Source organism: Patiria miniata, unplaced genomic scaffold, assembly GCF_015706575.1.
Source record: "Patiria miniata isolate m_02_andy unplaced genomic scaffold, ASM1570657v1 HiC_scaffold_20, whole genome shotgun sequence".
Taxonomy (NCBI): Eukaryota; Metazoa; Echinodermata; class Asteroidea; order Valvatida; family Asterinidae; genus Patiria; species Patiria miniata.
In genome coordinates, this window is record NW_024037059.1 from 21,874,804 (window position 1) to 21,893,857 (window position 19,054).

Below are 19,054 nucleotides of genomic sequence, written 5' to 3' on the forward strand. Positions count from 1 at the left end.
CTCAGTCTTTAAGGACACTTTGCACCGTATAAGTCTGTGCAAATGGCACAAAGGTGTTTGAGCAGAAGAAAGCAGCAGCGATCGTGGAGAGAAGAGAGAGAAGAAAGTACGGGTCAACATCGGGCGAGTCTTTGCCATGTAGCATCTTTGGGAGCCAATGTGCCCCGCGTATCGGACCCCTCTCCCGTATGAAGACCCATCGCAGATAACACCTGCCTGCCCATACTCATCGATTCGACGGGAGACTACATCATCACACCCCAAGTTAATCTTGTTTTCGGAGTGAAACGCATCCTAGAAATTCATTTCTTATGGAGAACATTATTTCTGACAAAGGTCATGCGGCAATGTTCATAAAAAAAACCACATGATCCACTCCAAGTATAATCTGAAAATAGCGCTAAGTTACAGTGCTGGCCATTTGGGTTTACTGGGGTTAGTAGTTTTCATGTTCTTTATATATGCAGCATCTGTGATAAGCTATATGCTATGGGCGGGTCCCAGAAAGATGGCGCTGGCCAGACATAATCGGCAGGTGTTATTGGTAAAGGCTAAATTAGCTGATCCTGATTGGATATTTAATGAGAAGTGTTGGGGTTTTTTGTAGTCTTTCCTGAAGTTGTTCCCCCGGTGCCATTATTGGTTCTCTTTTTGATTGAAGCGAGGTTTCAACCGCGACCTCCGGAGTGCCGTTCCCGTGCTCTACCAACAGAGCTATCCAGCCCTATATGACAAAATGGGGAACCGCCAACATGTTATGTTGGCGGTTCCCCATTTTGTCAACGTCTTTATTCAAAGGGGCGCTATAGTCAGAAGCCATAAACCTGTATATGCCATGTAGCCAGGGCATGTCACGCCAAAGTCATGATGCTAGCGACTTTAGCAATGTTGCAAACCCAGAAAATAGCAAACGCTTATAAGCTGCTGGATAACGCGTGTCTAACGCTTCATTTTAACGTGAGGATCAATGGCGGATCCCAGATTTTTCCCAGAGGGAGGGGGGGGGGGCTTTGCAACAGAATCGCTACAATCTTTAGTAGGGTGAATAACAACTAACCTGTTTAAGTTCAGCTCAGAGGAGATAGGGACCTATTTCATACATTTTGAGAAAACATAGAAAACCTCAGCACAGTTTTAGGGTCTCGTTAGTGGATTCCGTTGCTAGCGCTTCCGATTCAAAAGTTGTCGTTTCATTTCATGGCGCTCTCTGTCGTCTCCGTCGGACGTGATTCTCAATCAGACGGTAAGTGCATGCATGACACAGTGGCGCACTGTGGGGGGGGGGGGCACCTGGGGGGGGGGGGGCTTGATCCCCCCCCCCCCCGAGGTTGTTAATTTCTTTTTCTTAATTTTTTTTTTAGTCCCACGTTTTTACCTTGGTGATTATGTCTGTGGCCTATTTTCGAGTAGTATAATAGGGGTGTAAGTGGCGCCACCAACGTCAAAGACGTCCGCCCCCCAAAAAACTCCAATTTTTTTCTGCCGCCAAAAATTTTGGGCAACCTTTTTTTGAAAAAACCCTGAGCCCCCCCCCCCCCCCCTCCCCAAAACCAAATCCTGGGCGCGTAATTTTGTTTTTAGTCCCACGATTTGACCTTGGTGATTATGTATGTGGCCTATTTTCGAGTAGTGTAAGTGGCGCCACCAACGTCAAAATAGTCCGGCCCCCCCCCCCCCCAAAAACTCCAATTTTTTCTGCGGCCAAAAATTTTGGGCAACATTTTTTTAAGAAAACAAATTGAGCCCCCCCCCCCCCCCCCCTCCCCCAAACCAAATCCTGGGAGCGCCACTGGCATCACGTGACGTCGAGGTGTCACTGAATGGACAATCTTCGCTCTACATGTATGTATATATACAGTATCGGCACATTTATTTTAAACAAGAAAAAACAAACAAGGCTGAAGCACGTTGAGAATTCAGTGGGCCAGTCCACGAAATAATTCCACACATCAACGATTTCCAAAGGAGTCAGCATGGCACGTAACAAAGACACCAAGTATTTCCCGCCTGCTACTATTGAATATTCATGATCAAACTTTCAGCCAATTGGGAAATCACCATAGAGCTATATTAAATTACTATAGCTCTATGGAATTCACACATAGACCCCTGCATCTCACACATCACTCAAGAAGCTAATGAGATCAACAATGAAAAAAAAATATTTGAAATTGGGAAGAAAGGGTTGGTCACTTGTGTCAAGCACCGGTATCGTCTTCACTGTGCATCTTATACGCTGGACCAGCTAAGATTCCGCATAAGGTTTGTGAATTTGATGAAAATATTAATACTGAAGAATATAATGCTTTCGTGGTTGTATTTTTTGTAAGGGTTTGAAAGTTGCCCCACCCCTATCACCCCGTGGCTAGTGCATGCCATCGCTACTCGTAGACACAGCTTTCGTGAGTTCTCCCTGAGATAATTACTTGATGATGAAAGTGATGAAGTCTTCACTTCGCTGGTAACCCGCCTCAAAGAAATTACTTTTTTCGCGGAATGTGTGCGTTGGTTTCCGTCAGAAGACGTCGGGCGCGGCAGCGGCGCGGAACACGTACGTAGCATGCATGTCACATGCGTGGCATATTACAAAATGGACGGAATGTGGGCGGCATGTACAACTCAGACTCGGGACAAGTGCTGATGAGGAACCGTCGAATAAAAGAACAAATGAGGTATGTTTCGTGTTTATTGGTATAGTGTGGAACATTTACTCGGATGTAGGGGAAAAGTAGGAGGTACATGTTGTCGGTAAAGGTGAATTATTGTGCCGTGGAACGACAACAATTCGCGGAGCAGTCTTGTTGACAGTTGACAGGACCTTTGACAGGCCGCACGCATTGGGTACATGCGTGCACACAAATCTACGCGTACTAGCCGTACGTGTACAAAAAATGGCATACATCATCGAGTTGTGTTGTGGTTCACAATATATTTTAATGTAGGGGCCTAATCAATTGCGCATTCCCATGCTCATCATCAAATGCGAGTTTTTTTCTCTTAAATAAAGTTTAAATTTGTATGTCATGATATGTATTTTATTCCAAACAAAAAGCATCCCCCCCCCATTTTTTTTTTGGGGGGGGGGGGTGTCTGCAACCCTCTGAAAAAAAGAAGATTTTTTCATGGTTTTACTTTGGGCACATAGATCTGCCTTGCGAACAACTCAGAAACTGGTCCATATTATATTATTATCAATATTGATACTGATTGTGGGGTAGAAAGCAGCCTGTCCCTTGAGAACAGAATTATTTTCAACCCACCAACATGACCAATATTGGCAATAATTTGAAATGTAAAGTAACTTTAATTCAGTGACTGCATGTGAGGTGATTTTTGTAAATTATTTTTTATGTTTCAAAGTGTTTTCACTTGATTTATAAAGCCAAGTAAAAAAAGAAAGAAACCAGTTTCTCACCCTGCCTGTTTCCTTTTTTACCTGCCCACCTAATTTTTGTTTATTTTTTAATTCATAGGGCCTACATTTGCAATAAATTTTGCACATTGTCAATGCAGGCCCAGTGACATTTTTTTGTTTCCAACAAAATCGTAGCTTTGTAGAAAGGTTTACGGCTTCTTGGGATGCAATTTTGTATCAGCAAAAGAGTCCAGAAAGTGGAAGAACCCATCCGTCTTCTTGAAAAATCCGCCGTCTTGGGTAGAAACAAAGGAAAGAGCCTGTGTGGCAGGGCCAAGTTTTACTTGTGTATTTTTTATAGTGTATTAAATAGGAGTAGCTCCCCTTAGAAAAGAAAATCATTTTGGTTGTACTTAAGATCCCACCCCCCTTTCCTGGTAGTGCATCCCCTGTTTATTATTTTAGCCCACCAGTGCCCCCCCCCATAAAGCTGCCACATGGTCATGCCACATTGAGTTTTAGTTCAGCTGACCAGCAGAGAGACAAGTTAAAATTATAGTCATTTATGTTCCTCCTACATGGAGAGTGTCTTCCTAGCTGTTTCTTTTGTCTGCTAGTCCAGTCATTGATTTTTGCCAAAGTGTATTTTCTAAAGATCCAGTATACACACTGTGTTGGTTTTTATGTTTAAGTCTTTGGTTTCAGGTTTTAGGGTTCAAGTCTCAATTTCTCGGTTTAAGGTGGTTGTAAATAAATTCTTTTTGGTCTTTTTTGGGTTTGAAATCTAGAATTGGTCTCTGGTCTCTATTAATTCAATTTCCTCGTGACAGTTCCCTTCAAAGATCCTGAGGTTAGTTTAGTTTTGTTAGTAAATTCCCATAGAGTCTTAGTTTGTGCGAGTTCCCCCAAGTGTGTCATTTTTCACGGTTATACCCGCCTCCTTCATTTTTTCAAAAAGCTCATACGAGATATAATTTAAAGATTTCGAGATAATTTAATCTTTGAAAATCAATTTAAAATCAGCCTCGAGAGACCTGAACTTGGCTTAAATATTTAAAATGAATAATCATTTGATGTGTGTGGCGAAGTTTGCTGAAATTGATGCATATATAAATGAGCTTCATGCTAAGAACAAGTTGAGGGGAAGAAAGATTGATGACGTCACCAGACTGGAAGTTACTATGAAAATACCTTTAAACCTTGAAAAAATTGCTGAAAAATCAACTGCGAACAATATACCCGGTAGTCCAGATTTTTGATTCAAATAGCACAGTTAACAGAGCTCTCAAGCTTTCTGGTAATTACGTCACAATGACGTCATCAAGTATCAGATTATAAGCAACCAAAGATTTCTAGATTTAATCTTTGAAAATCAATATAAAATCAACTGTGAGAGATCTGATTTTGCTTTTTACAGGAATTGATAGAATAATCCAGGGTCTTCAATTTTTGTATATTATGTGCAGTATTATGTGACCCTTCCTTCCGGTCCAAACCAGAAGTGCCTTATAATTTGAAAGTGGAAAAAGATGTGAACTTGCTTTCAATGATGTTAGTCTCTGACTAGGTTGTACTTTACCAAAGCAAATGACTGGCGACGTCATGAAATGTTAGAGCACACTCTAGTGGCAGGTTGAAAAATGTTTAGCATGAATTTTCAGTTGATTACTGTGGCAAAGTTTATGACATATGAAATAGATGCGAGCCCAACCACTCTGCGTTTGTAACTCACCAAACGCGAATCTAGTTCGATATTATTTTAATATTGATATCGCCCATAGCAATTGTTTAATCATCGAAATATTGAAATCTTCGATACTGAGGAATGAAATCAAAAATATCAGAACTGCGTCAGATTATTGTCAAAATAAATCTCCCATTTCTGCTTTTACTGTGTATAAACTCGGCGGCAACTTGTGCTGGTGACTGAAACTGAAAATAAAAACATCGCAAAATGCCAAGTGGCGTCGCTTTGTGCTCTGCATTCACTGGAATTCGCAGTCTTTCCCAATGTAAACCTCCAAAGAAACCGTCCGTTTTGGACAAACTCTCAGTGTTAAGATTTGTTAAAAAAAAAAGTTTGAGCAGTATGCTCCAGAGAAAGCCGTGGAAAATAGGGGCTTGACCCCTAATCAGGCCGGGTTATTTTGACCATCTCTCAGCCGGAGGGGGGGGGGGGGGATCTTGGCAGATTTCGGCCATCGAGCGACGAAAAATGTTAAAACTCAATACATGCATAGAGCAACTCATCATGAACATATCCAAGAAATTTCATGCCTATAGGTCAAAGGGTTTTGGAATTATGGCTAATTAATTATTCATATGTAGGAATGGTAGGCTAATTGTGCTCTGTGTACATGACGTATGGGAAAAATCAGTTTTCACGGCGCGTGGCGACGAAAAAAATTTCCCTACACGCCAATTTTTATGTTTTTGGTATCAAAAGATGCGCAAGGCTTGAGGCTAAAAAGTCAAAACAGCTCGGGTCACGAAAAAAAAATTGTACGGCTATCGCGGAAAAAGTTGAGAGGGGGGGGGGGGCACCCCCATGCCCTTTTAGGGTTAAGATTGTTTTTTGGGGTTTTTTTTTTTGGTTTTTTAAGAAAAATTGTAAGACTTGTCTAAGTCCATAATTAAGTGCGGTGCTTACTCTTTTCAGGACTTCAGTCGTTTTGTGAATATGGCCCCTGTCATCACTTTGAGAAAGGATTTTCTTGTTAAATCAGCGCATGTACAGTGTATTTCTGGGTATTGCAAACGTCCAAATGTGCCTTTAAGAGGATGTGAATTTCAACAATAAGATGTTCAAAATCACATCCCAATTCCTCCAATACACTTCTTCAAAAATGACACGTACAATGTACCAAGTCATAAAAATCGCAAATCATATGCTGTTTTCACTTTTCGAGAGAGTGTCTAGAACCACTCTTCCAATATTTCACATCCAGTTTTCTGAAGAAAGTAAAAGTTGGGGCTCATGTTAACCCTCCGGCTATTTAAGCAGTCACAGACAGTCAAAACTCACTTCGTCTTCCACTTCCCCTGAGCACTATACTTTTAACAAAGGCTAGTCACCAACAGTCATATCATACATATGTCAAGCAAGCACTGTGACTAGTCAAACTGGGTCAACAGACAAAGCAGGCAAGTTGTGTTCACTGGCCACAGCTGTTAATCACTCAACCGGAGTCAAAGCATAGCTTTATCAAGTTACATGTACTTAAACAGTCCCAGCCAATCAATCCTGCTTTTAGGCTTGGAATTCTTATAACTGTTGAAAACAGTCACTTGTTTGAGTTTGACTATTTGGCATAGAATGTACTTTGCATGTGAGGGTTAGCACATATTTCAAGTGTCAAATTTTGAACCAGACTGTCAACAACTGAGATTCAGTGTGAGATATCAGGTCCCATGCTAGCTTCAGAATTACATCCAAGAACGCATGTTTGACGAACATTTGAAGAAAAAGATGCGAGAATGAAATGACAACAACTCAATTTTTGAGGAGCAAATATTACCCAGAAATTCCTTTGCGCGGTAATTACACAAAAATGGCAAATGTCCATGGTGTACTTGTATGGTGTGGTATGGTGTACATGTACATACATGTACATGTAGTTGTGTGAACGATCTTTCAGACTATTATAATTTCATGGTACAGGTATAGATCTACATGTATGCGTTTTCCAGCCCAAATGAATACTTTCTCTTGAAAGTACTCAGGCTCTAATTAAGAAAAAAAAGTTAATGAAGCCAAGGGAATACCCAGAGTAGCCACTTTTGTCCACTTAGCCACATTTTCAAAGGAATAAATGAACCACAGCTGAAGCGCCATTGGTAACACTGCACAGCTTCTGAAAGAATTCACTCTGCATTTCCCTGAATTCCATTTTCTACCCTCAGCAATTATTCAAAGCCTGGCACACCTCCTTGAGACCCTTTTCCCCTTCATCTGGCTCGCGGACAGGACTCAATTGCTCATGGAACTCTGTCCTCGTTCTCCCGGCCTCAGCCTTTGATCAGATCCCAGTAGCCCCTTCTTTTTCCTCTTTCTTTCTCGAAGCGATTTCCTGCAAATCGGAGAGTAATGATCTTCTGTGCATCAGATTGGCCCCGAGTAGATTGGTTTGACGGTGAAACGTCTGTGCTTGGCCCTCGAGATCGCATGATAAAATAAAAGCTCCTGAAACACACGCACATGTACCAGTATACCGATACAATGCGTACCATGTACCCAATGTGTACGCATGTACATGTACGTATTTGGTCTAAATGCAGGCATACGAAAGTGTTCCACTCTGGATTCATTCCAGATTTGTATTTTATTTGGTCAGGTTTATTGTTTAGTATCAATTTCGAAATACAATGTATACCTAGTGCAAAGCACAAACAAATCTTTTATACATGTACCATTTGTACATGTACATGTACATGTGTACATTGTACATGTAGCATCTGGGAACAGTTTGTCCATTTTTGCTCTAAATAAATGTGACATGAAGGGTGTTCACGTTATTAGTAACTGAAGATTATATATAGGCCCCCTATGTAAGTACAATTAATTTTGTATTTTATCAACAACCTATTTAATGTTCATGTTGGGTGTCTGAAACAGCTCCAGTTTGAAAAGAATGCGTCCAAAAGACACTTTGTCACACTTTGTTACGACTGATAATGTGGTAACCAACAGATAACGTATCACCATACGATAATGTCACACAAATTGACTAATACTGTATCACTAACTGATAATGCAACAAAAATTGACCGATTGTAGTAAATGTGCTACACTATCAGTCAAGTGTAGTGGCATTTAATACACTATCAGTCAAGTTCTGTTACATTATCGGTTATTGATACAGTATCAGTCAATTTGTGTGACATTATCGGTTGGTGATATGTTATCCATTATCAGTTGTACCGGTAGGCCTAACACCCTTTTGTAAAAAATGAAATAATGCAGTTGAAATTCCACATGTACCGTGTGTTTGTACCGGTAGGTTCAGGACAATATTTTTAAAGAAAATATATGCATGTTTTTGAATGGGTAAAATTTGAAGCATACCTACATGTACAGAGTACGTATAAATTATTTTGGGGAAGATCAATTTGGCATTATTCCATTCAGTGTGTCATATTAAAGTTTTCCCTGTGCCATCCTCCTCATGGTGGAAATGCCCTATGGGAGCTTATTAGTGTGGGTATTGACCGATCCATGTGCCCGTATCATTATGCACTTCTGCATCCTTCTTCTCATGTATCAAATCCTTGAACACAGGCATCGGATCTCAAAGAATATGTATGCGAACATAGTCACGTAGTCGCTATCAAGTTGGCGGGCTCTGTTATTTTCTACAGGGAGATAAGCATGCATGCTGGTGGGAAATTAGCCTTTTTGAAGTGTATTGGACATGTACACGTACCGTAGGTTCAGCAGAAGTGTACAGTTTGGTGTTGCTAAATTCTTATAGGCTTAAAATACTGTTTGGAATGTCCACATGCAATCTTATTAGGCCTTTCACACTTATCGACAAAAGTCCACGTTTGACCCGGGTCAAATCCTGAGATTCAGAAACCCCTTTCACACTAGCAAGAATGAGGCTTGGGTAATTCCGGGTCAAAATCGCTTCCAAAATTGGAATCGAAATCGTGATTCCAATTTATTGAGAAATTGATTCTCGGTTAGTAACAATTCAGGTTTGTGAAAAGGCCTAATTAGTACTGTCATTGATACCACAAATTGTCTCAATTTGCATTGTGCATGGGTCATTATATAAATTTGGGGTCCACATTTTTCCTGTCCCTGTTAAATCTGACATAAAATAAGAGTCTGCATGCACTCCTAAGACTAAACAGCAAATTTAAAAGTTTGGTGTTAACTGGGACAGGAAAAATGTCGCACTTTGCCAGACCCTAGATTTATAGAATTTTCCATCCTGCCTCCAAAATAACGATACAGTGTACGATACAGTGTACGTGTGCCTGCCTTGCTCCAAAACAACATCCAAGCACATGCCATTAATCATGTCTTGAAAACCAACTTGGTATAGTTATTTGCTAATATCGGCAAAGCCGTCGATAAGGCTTCTCCACTTTCCAATCAAGAGCGGCAAGAAGGATGCCGCCACAGTGCATCAGCTGAAATCTGATCAAGGGATTACTAGCTGCGGACAAGCATCAGAGGAGTAGGCACGCTATCTCCCTTAACTGAAATCAGATATGGTACAAGTAGAGGTGGGAAGATGGGGGGGGGGGGTGTTGGGTAGGGGAGTTGTTTTTTAGTGTACTCTGCCTGCCTTCATTAGACGTCGGTCTTGTTGTTCGGGAGTTGCTGCTGACTAAATGTACATTTTGTACATTGTACATTTGCATGTAGCTCTAGGATTCATGGTTTTTTGGCAGGCTTGGATTTTATTTGAATTGCAGAGTGTGCAGTCAGTTATTGTTTTTCAGTCTTCATCTTCCAGGGAGGTTCATTAGGTAGTAAGAATAGAAGTTCAATACTGTGAAATATACATGAAGTGTATGTGCAGGTACATGCACAGTACAAATTTACATGTTCCGAGTATGTTTTTTTGTTATGTCATAGAGCACTTTAGCCCTCCCACTTCTACTGATATAACTGTCACAAACTGTCAAAAAATCTATCCACTTCTCTTCCATAGCTTTTGTACAGGTTGGTCACCAAAACTGTCATTATCTTCAAACAAACTTGAATCCTCGATTCTGATTGGTCGAACCATGGCAACAACAGTGTGATATTATACCATATCGCACCCAGTGCGCTATTCCTATGCAAGTGACATTCCAGCTGCATGCACTAATCCGCTAAAACGTGCACGTAATAAAGCATGCTACCGTAGGTCCAACTTTACTGCGCGTCAAGTTTGCTTGAAGATAAATTCGTTATAGCGCTCGTGGAACACGGAAAATGCAAGGCGTACTGTGTCGTACAGTATACCACTCCACACAGCACTACATTATTACATGTTCCACTCTTGCTCGCGGGTTAACTAATAAAGTCTGTCGAAGTGGTTTGATAGATAGGGTGACCATTAATACTGCTACAGCTTGTGTAGCAGCCGTCTTAAAGGGTGATGCCTTTGTTTGGCTGGAATGCATGAGTCAACCTTTTGTGCCTTCATTGTTACTGAGCTAAATCCATCATTGACAGGCACTCATCACCAGTGCTGACCCACCACATCTATCAATGTCAGCCAAGGCGTGGTACCCTCGGATAAATATGAGGCCAATTTACAGAACTGTTAAAACCTATCACCTGATAGATTTTGACGTACATGTAAAGGGTAACTCTCTCCAGATTGTCGCTGAGAGAGGGAGGGCTAATTACATTACATAGTACGTGTATACATGTACATGTACAAGCTACATGTATACTTGCAAAGTGCACACCTAATATGTTTGTGTACAAATGTAGTAACAAACAGATAACGTATTACCAACAGATAATGTCACAAAAATTGACTGATTCTGCATCACTGACCGATAATGTAACACAAAATTGACCGATAGCGTAGTAAACTGTAACGATGTGACTTTGCGTTTAATTTTTAAATGTTTAGCAAATATTTGAAGAACCGTTTAAACGTTCAAACGTTTAGCCATTTACATACAAACAAAGGCTGACGCTTGCCCTGACATGTATCTTTAGACCGGCATGATTGACAAGATAAATCAACAATGGCAGTCATTGACAAATTCCTTGAAGTTTTTAAAAAACTTAACAACGTGTACCGCTCATGTAATCAAGTGCTGCAGTGCTTATAATAAGTTTTTGTAAATTAAATACCGGTAGGTTTGAAAACATAGTTAATTACTTGTGCTACCGGTATACTACAGTATGTACAAATGTACATGTAGGTTTAAGTCAAATTTAGGAAGATCGCGTGAACATACATGTACAATGTACGGTGTAGGTCCTTTTTTTATAATGCAGATACCGTAGGTTTCCTTTAAATGCTTTCGCCTGACTTCTCAGACAAAACAGTCAACATTTGCTCTTTTACCTCTTTTATTAACTGTCAGAAACTGTACACTGTGTGGCAGAGTAACCTGAACCATCAATTTCACATCTGTTGAATTTATTCCGCAGGGAACGGTTTGTGCAGTGTGAACTGTCTATTATCACATTCTTTCTGCGCCCTGAAGTGAATTGCAGATTGGAAGTGATACTGCCAAGACTCTACCTAGTGAATGGTTCCAGTTACCAATTCTTTTCCCTTTTAAAAATCGCTACTCTGCATTGAAGATTTGTATTTCTGAAAGCTGTTATTGTTTTACAAACGAGTATTATGAAAGAGTATAAAAAATTGGTTGAGTATTAAAAAAAAAATGCTCTTTCAATGTAGAGCATAATATTTGCAGCTATCCTTAAAGTAACTGACAACATTTTTGTTGAAAAGCATACCGTACATGTACTTGGTTTAGTAATGGCACTAAACCCCCTGTAAAATTATTCTTTCTGCCATGCTGTCATTTTCAAGAAAACACTAAAACTGGGAAGGTGATTTGCAAAGATGTGTCTAAAGATGCATTTTTGGAAATTTCCGTCAGTAGTTCGTTGTTAATTCAGTGAAGTTGTGGATCGATGCACGTGCAAGCATTGAGGCGACGCACTCGCGGTTGCTTTAGTTCAATGGTTCAGAGCGTGACTTCGCAAGATGCGATCGGCTGAATGTCCCGGACGCTGATGTCAATCACAATTCAAAACATGACTCAGTAACTTTTGAATTGAAATCAAGATCCCAGAATATTGTTTTATCGGAATATACAGCATTCGCAGAGATTTTCGGAAGTGAGAGGTCAATTTTCGAATTGATATTTCTCTTTAACGTCAGGCGATTTTTCAGTTTCCATAAATTGAGATCCTAGTAACGATTTCACAACTGCCTCTGTCGAGGGTGATTTTCGTATGAAATCAATGTTAATGTACCAAACATAATTGCAAATTTTAGAATTTGTGTGAATTTCTTCCTTGGTGCGTGTATGTAAGTGGGATGTTTTCTGTCAGTTTTGTACCCTTTAGTTTTAGTTTAAAAAAAGTAAATAAATGAATACATCAATTCCATAACTTGCAACAAGAAAATGCAGAGTATTCATTTAGACCAGTGCTGTATGAATGTAATATCTATGCTATAAATACGGTACACTCTGACTAACCACGACTCTTCCTGTCTGTATTAATAAGTGGTTTGCTACTGATTGTGTTTCTATGCTAGGAGGCATCATGTTACACATTTTCTCATGTCTAGTACGTTCTTGAGGAGGGGGAAGGCCTTCATGTCCTCCTTCCCTGCTGTTTACGTGTACAAGATGGTCGTGGATAATCTGTCCATGTGTACACATGCATAGTGCAGATGAAGTTTGCGTACTCAGTATGTTGAAAGTACATGCATACTGGCATACGTGTGTATCAACATGATCAAGTTCTAAAAGGTACAGTTTAGCTAAATGTGTGTCCATTTTCATGTAACAGTTTACAAAGTGCAATGCAAAGAACTTACATGCATTTATTCTTTGCACATTTCAAGCTGATTAGGGAACATTCGGAATTAAATTCAAAATTTTCTGAAAAGTTGGGTGGGCGGGTCAAGGAAAATAAAGGTAATTGAAATCGAAATTCACTTTTCAAAAAAGAAAAACAATTATCCTATCAACTGATGAAACACAAAATGTCTCTTAGCCACAGACGTATATCTTCAGCACACTATATCACTGGCATACAACTGTACATTTTAGGGATTGTATTGAATAGATCAAATATTGAGGTGTGTGGGTGGGTCAAAAACAACTTTTTTGGGGGGGGGGGAATTTGAAATTTATAAACATTGATAATTTTAAATGGCACTTAATTACTCAGCTCAATGTGATACATGTATTTGTGTGCAATGGCTCATGAGTCATTGTACATACATAATTGTGCATTGTTTTAATAACAGTAAATTACTGAAAGGCAATTTATTCCATAGTCGGGGGGTTTAAGTATGTAAGTAAAATTAATCTGTGACGGGATAAATGGGTGATGTAATTTCTCCACATAAAAAAAATCACTGTGTGCTCAGTACAGTATGTAGATTACCGGTACATGTACATGTACATGTACCTGGTACAAAACATGTACCGCATCTGTTTACAGCTCATGAAAGTTGTGCAAAATCAACACAAATGAGTCCCTTGAAAACAGGAGTGTACCAACAATAATTGGCCTGAAAATGTGATCATATTGATGACTTGTGTACAAAGTGCTAGTTCTAAGTACGTTTTATCGTTTGCTTTTTGTGCAACAAATTGCTCAAAATCTTCAGTTGGGAACAACCAACTTGTGAAAGTTTTAGCTCACCGGATACAATACATTTTGAAGAAAAAACAGAAAACATACATGTACACAATTATATCATGCACAATTTCTTGGGTCTCGTAACTGGATTCCATTGCTAACGCACAAATGAAAAACCACCTTCAATGAACGTTTTCTTCCAAATTATGATACCACTTCATGGGGTGGGGGGGGGGGTCACAAAGAATGTCAACTTTTACTCTTTATTATAGCAGAATCAACATTAGGAGTATAAATCAATCGATATTAGCATGTATTGTAAAATTAATAGTTTAAGGTTAATTGTTTTGGAGATAATATTGATTATAGGGGATATTTGGTTGTACGTATTATCAATATCATGGAGCATGGAGCTACAAAATGTATGTGTTAATAGCTCCATGTGTTTAATAGCTCCATGGTATTATGTACGTACGTGTATTACATGTATAATTCATGAGCAAGCTTACAAAATGTACAGTTTAACTCACTAAAGCTGTAGGAGCCTAATTTCTGGGTATTTACCAATCTTCCTACGTGCCTTTGATTTTGAATTTTCTTTTTGTAGGTACACACATGTAGGTGCAATGTGTATATTGTGTATGCAGGCGTTTTTGCGCTAGTTTCTGGAGAATAACACTCTATGAGTGTCAAGCTTCCTGAATGTAACATTCCCCTAAGATTACTTAGCCAGTGGCAATGGATTATAACTGTCAGTTCTTTCAGGTGGATGTTGCGACATGATGCTAGGAGGGGGGGGGGGGGCAGGACACGGTGTAAATGGCCAGGCGTGTTGATATTGTGACTCATCTAGGGAGACATAGACAGCTACTCTTCCTAGAAACATAGAGTGAAGAGATGGGCACCCATTTGAGAGAAATAACTAAAGGCAAATTTACATGGCGTCTGAATGCTGAGAGCAGAACAACAAAATGTGTAATGTATGCTCATCAGGCTTTAGCCAGTAGCTGAATTTACAGGGAAGGAAGCACAAGGAAATCCACACAGTGGCCAGGCATTTGAAGCCATGTAAATATGAAAACATAAAGTGTTTATGTTCATTTTAAGATATTTTCCAGTAGAAGAATTAATAAGGGATGTAAACGGGGACATGTAACTCTTCAAAACATGTACAGTGCATACATGTACTGTTCACTTCCTGAAGTACGAAACGTTATCCAATTTTATATTCTGGTATATTATGGCATATAATGTGATCATGAAAGTTCACCTTATAAATATAAATTTAATATACCAGTACATGTATTGACGGGAGGATTAGCCAAAGGAAATAAACACTGTACTAGTAATCATCTGGAGTGTATGTATGACGCTACCTGTAAACCAGGGCGGCCATGGTACTCGGGGTTTATTTTCAAAAGATGTTTGTTTTTCCAGTGACCTTTTCCTTTCTCCATGGTCAAGGAAAATCAGTGCAGATGCTTACAAGAACCACGCTTTGTTCACTGAACAATTACAACATGTGTATAACACTGTACAGCCAACCCCAAACCAGGCTGAAGTATGCGGGCAATATTCCAAGAGAATGTGGACATGGTTAAAACTGGAAAATTTATGAAATCTTAAAATTACCAGCACCATAACCTCAAATTTGGTATCAAATTAAAGGGGGCAGCAAGACCTTTCATTTGAGGGATGTGCCAGTGAGATGGAATATGGTTTGTGTAAATGTTTCTTTTTGTCCCCCCCCCAAAAAAAAAAAATTGCAAAAAATTATGAATTTTAGGTAGTCATTTTGGCACCTTGTTTATACATACAAATGCAAGTGTTATTGTGATTTTTTGGTTTTTAAGGAAGAGGTCAGGTTCATATTCTGTGCCAAAGGTTTTTTTTGTTCAATTATTAGAAAATGTTTAAACTTGTATTTTATAAAAGATGGGCAGACAAACTTTAACATGAGTTATCGTAATGTGAGTTACCAACATATCCCTCTAGAGATTTTATGATTGATTATTTTTTATAATTATAATGGTAGAATATGACTTACATGTATAAATGCCCTAATAAAGTAAGGGCACTAAACAGATTTTTACATCAGTGCACAGTGTGAAGAATACTGTCAAATGCAAGGTATTTAAGTATTTTCCATGTCCTTTTTGTATAATGTGAGTAACCATGGAGCTATAAAACACATACAGCTCCATGGAGTAACCAATGAAAAAGTTATTGCCAATCCAACGGAATTTCATTTGGTGGCCCTTTTTTGGTTGTAGTTGGAAGTCACTTAATTTTACGGGATCTTCTGTGAGAAATATCCAACGTAAATTATAAAATAATAACACAGAGTTGACAGAAGACCCGCTTCAAATTTAGCCCCAATCTACATGTATGACCACGTACTGGACTAAACTCTGTGCTGAAAGCCATACTTCCTTGACAGCGAGAAGTTACTGAAACGATGTTCTTTTTTCTTGAAAATTATTTGGTTTCAAACTTGGCATGCAGGTCCACTTACCAATGTGATTCCATTTTTTGCCAAAATTAGGACTTGCCCGTGGTTCCTTCTGGTGTAATTTGTCTCTTAATTTGGGACATGAAGCGGCTGTTCTGTCATCGGTCGCGAGTGTCAGGAGTCGTTTCAATATGGCAGATCATCAACAACATGGGTTTTCAGTACTATGGCTACGCCTTGTGCCCACGTATTTTGAACCGGCGAAGACCTAACCGTAAGCTCTAGACAGGAGGTTTGGCTACGATATTAAAATTCGTCCCACGCGTCACGTAACATCATGAAACGTCACGGCGACAAACAATCCCCAGCGACTGTTTTATGAAACACACTAGAAGAACTTCACTTAATGACGTGCGATGCAATGCCAATTTTGGTTCCAAAGTTCATGATACTGCTCAAAACAGCTACTGGTACGTGTGTTGCCCGTGACAGTATGCATCTGCGCAGAAGTGATTTAACCATCGTAGCCAAACTTCCTGTCTATAAAGCTTACGTCTAGGTCTTCTCTGGTTGAGAATACGTGGGCACAAGAACTATCCATAGCACTGAGAACTTGTATTGTTAAATGTTCTGCCATATATTGAAACGACTCGCAGGCTTGCAATTGATGATAGAACCGCTGCTTCGTGCCCCAAATTAAGAAAGAAATTACACCAGAAGGAACCACGGGGAAGTCCTAATTTTGGCGAGAAATGAAATCGCAGGGGTAAGTGAACCTGCATGCTGAGTTTGAGGCCAAATGATTTCCATGAAAAAAAGAAGATAATTTCAGTATATTCTCGCTATCAGGGAAGTATGGCCTTTAGCACGGAGTAAGTCCAGTGCGTTGCCATAGAATGGTGCTAGCTCCAAATGTAACATGTGCTACCGTGGAATTGCCAGGGTACACATTTATGGGTATGTACGTGTAGTTTGGAAATGTTTGCACCAATAACAAGCTGTGTCAAGCCACAGACCAACCTTACCAGTACATATGTACATATGTGTACATGTTCGTACGAATCAGTTGGGGAGGAGAATGTTTCGGCTGTTCTGGACAACAGGACAATCGCAAAATAGTGAAAGTACATTAATTGTAGCACTGCTCATGTGCTGTAATTTCTTAGTGAATACCCTGCTGTACATTGTGCAAGGTACAAGTACGGTACGTGTACATGCACACTTCATTTTGTTTCTTGTGTGGTTGAACTGCTTGGTACCCAGACATTTCACTAATTTCTGCTCAAGTCAACTCTCATCTCCTCAGTCTCCTCTAACCAATTCCTGGCACCACTGTGACAAATCATACTCTAAATGAGTGTCTACAGCTCTGTCTGAATTCTCTATGCAGAGCAACATGTAACGGTATGTGGTAGATGAACGTGTATGTAGTTCTTGGAGCAGAATAGCCCATCTTCCTTTTCTTGGGGAGTCTCATTCATTTCCCTCTTCTGACAGATGTGCAAGGCTATAACTTTGCTACAATGTTCTCTGTCTTGCACCGTTATCATTCATGTACCTTGGCTTTCTTGAATTATAGGGAGCTTCCCCAATCTTCCTTTGAGCACTTCCGGAGTGTTGCCAGTTCAGCAAGAACTTAATTAACCTGACGAGATGGGAAAGAAAAGGCATGCGTTATTCCTGAGTCCATTCCAGCACTGGCATTAAGCATAGGCAGCGATCCTCCCCCTATTCCCTTCAGTACATAAATCCTAGTCCATGGTTTGTGCTGAATCTGGAAGGACGTGTTTGTGTTCTTGCCCGGGGTTAGCTATCTTCATGCATGGTGTGACAAGAAGGATCCTTGCCATTCCTTCTCAGTGACATTCGATGTGCACAGTAAGTGATGGGGGAGATCCTTAATTCAATCAGGACTCAATTCAGCTTTTCAAGCTCGACAAGGTCCACTCGGAATTTTTTGGCGAGCAAATGGATCTTTTCACTGAAGGGTGTCAGTGTTGAGCACTTTTATATTTCCCATGGATATACTTCTACAAAAGTCATGCGGTAAAGCAAGAAATGCACGATAAATCGAGGCGCACCGTGGTTCAAAAAGCCAACACCTACGGTACAAATGTACCTGTAGCTGTTGTGCAGTCTATGGTATTTCTGTCTATAGAACACATTCATGGTCTGTACATCACAGCTAAACTGGATTGTACTTGCATACTGTGTACCATAAGGCCAGTGTTATGGGTTTTTTTGGTTTTTTTCCTTGTGTTTTTGTTGAATGAAGTTATTTCTCTAACCTGTTGTACTTACATCTTGTACTGAATGTTTGTCATGTACATGTACGCATATGCATCATGTCAGTACTGTACTGGGCGCGTTATGAGGAAGTTTTTTATTGTCAGAAAACTTAGGACTGAGTTATGGGGACTTTGGTCCCCATAATGCCATGGGACAACATGTATGTAGTCCCCACAGTTACAGAACAAGAATGCATACATTATGTACTTGCATGCTTACAATACATGCATGCTTACAATATTATGGATTTTCTAAATTTATGTTCTTTGGCCTGCTGTATAAATGAGCGGGAAAGGCTGTTCTTAAACCCATAAATTGGGCTTCATTTAGGTACCGAACACATACATGTACATAAACAAGTACCTGGCATACATGTACCGGTATGTACCGGGTACATACAGACATAAATTTTGTACACAGTGAGCGGGCTAGTCCTCACTATTCATTAAGATCCAAGAATTTCAGTTATTTAGTCTGTACAGTGTGTAAATGGAAGCAGTTCTGTGTGTGCATCATGCAGTACATGAACACATTTTTATTCACATCTTACAGAGTTCTTTTCTGGATAACTTTGGAACGCACTTGAAAAAGAAAATATCAGCACGCAATATCGTGCCCAAGATGTACACGTGTACATGTACAGTACATGTGCATTATTTTG

The 19,054-nt window shown here is 39.8% G+C and overlaps 1 protein-coding gene across 2 annotated transcripts in view; it reads left to right on the forward strand.

Moving 5' to 3' along the window:
* The first annotated feature begins 2,539 nt into the window (after positions 1–2,539).
* Positions 2,540–19,054, forward strand: part of LOC119728205 — a 39,916-nt gene continuing 23,401 nt past the window's right edge. For both annotated transcript variants that reach the window (XM_038200340.1, XM_038200339.1), the window contains exon 1: positions 2,540–2,672. The gene's annotated coding sequence lies outside the window, so the exon portion shown is untranslated. The remainder of the gene's footprint in view (positions 2,673–19,054) is intronic.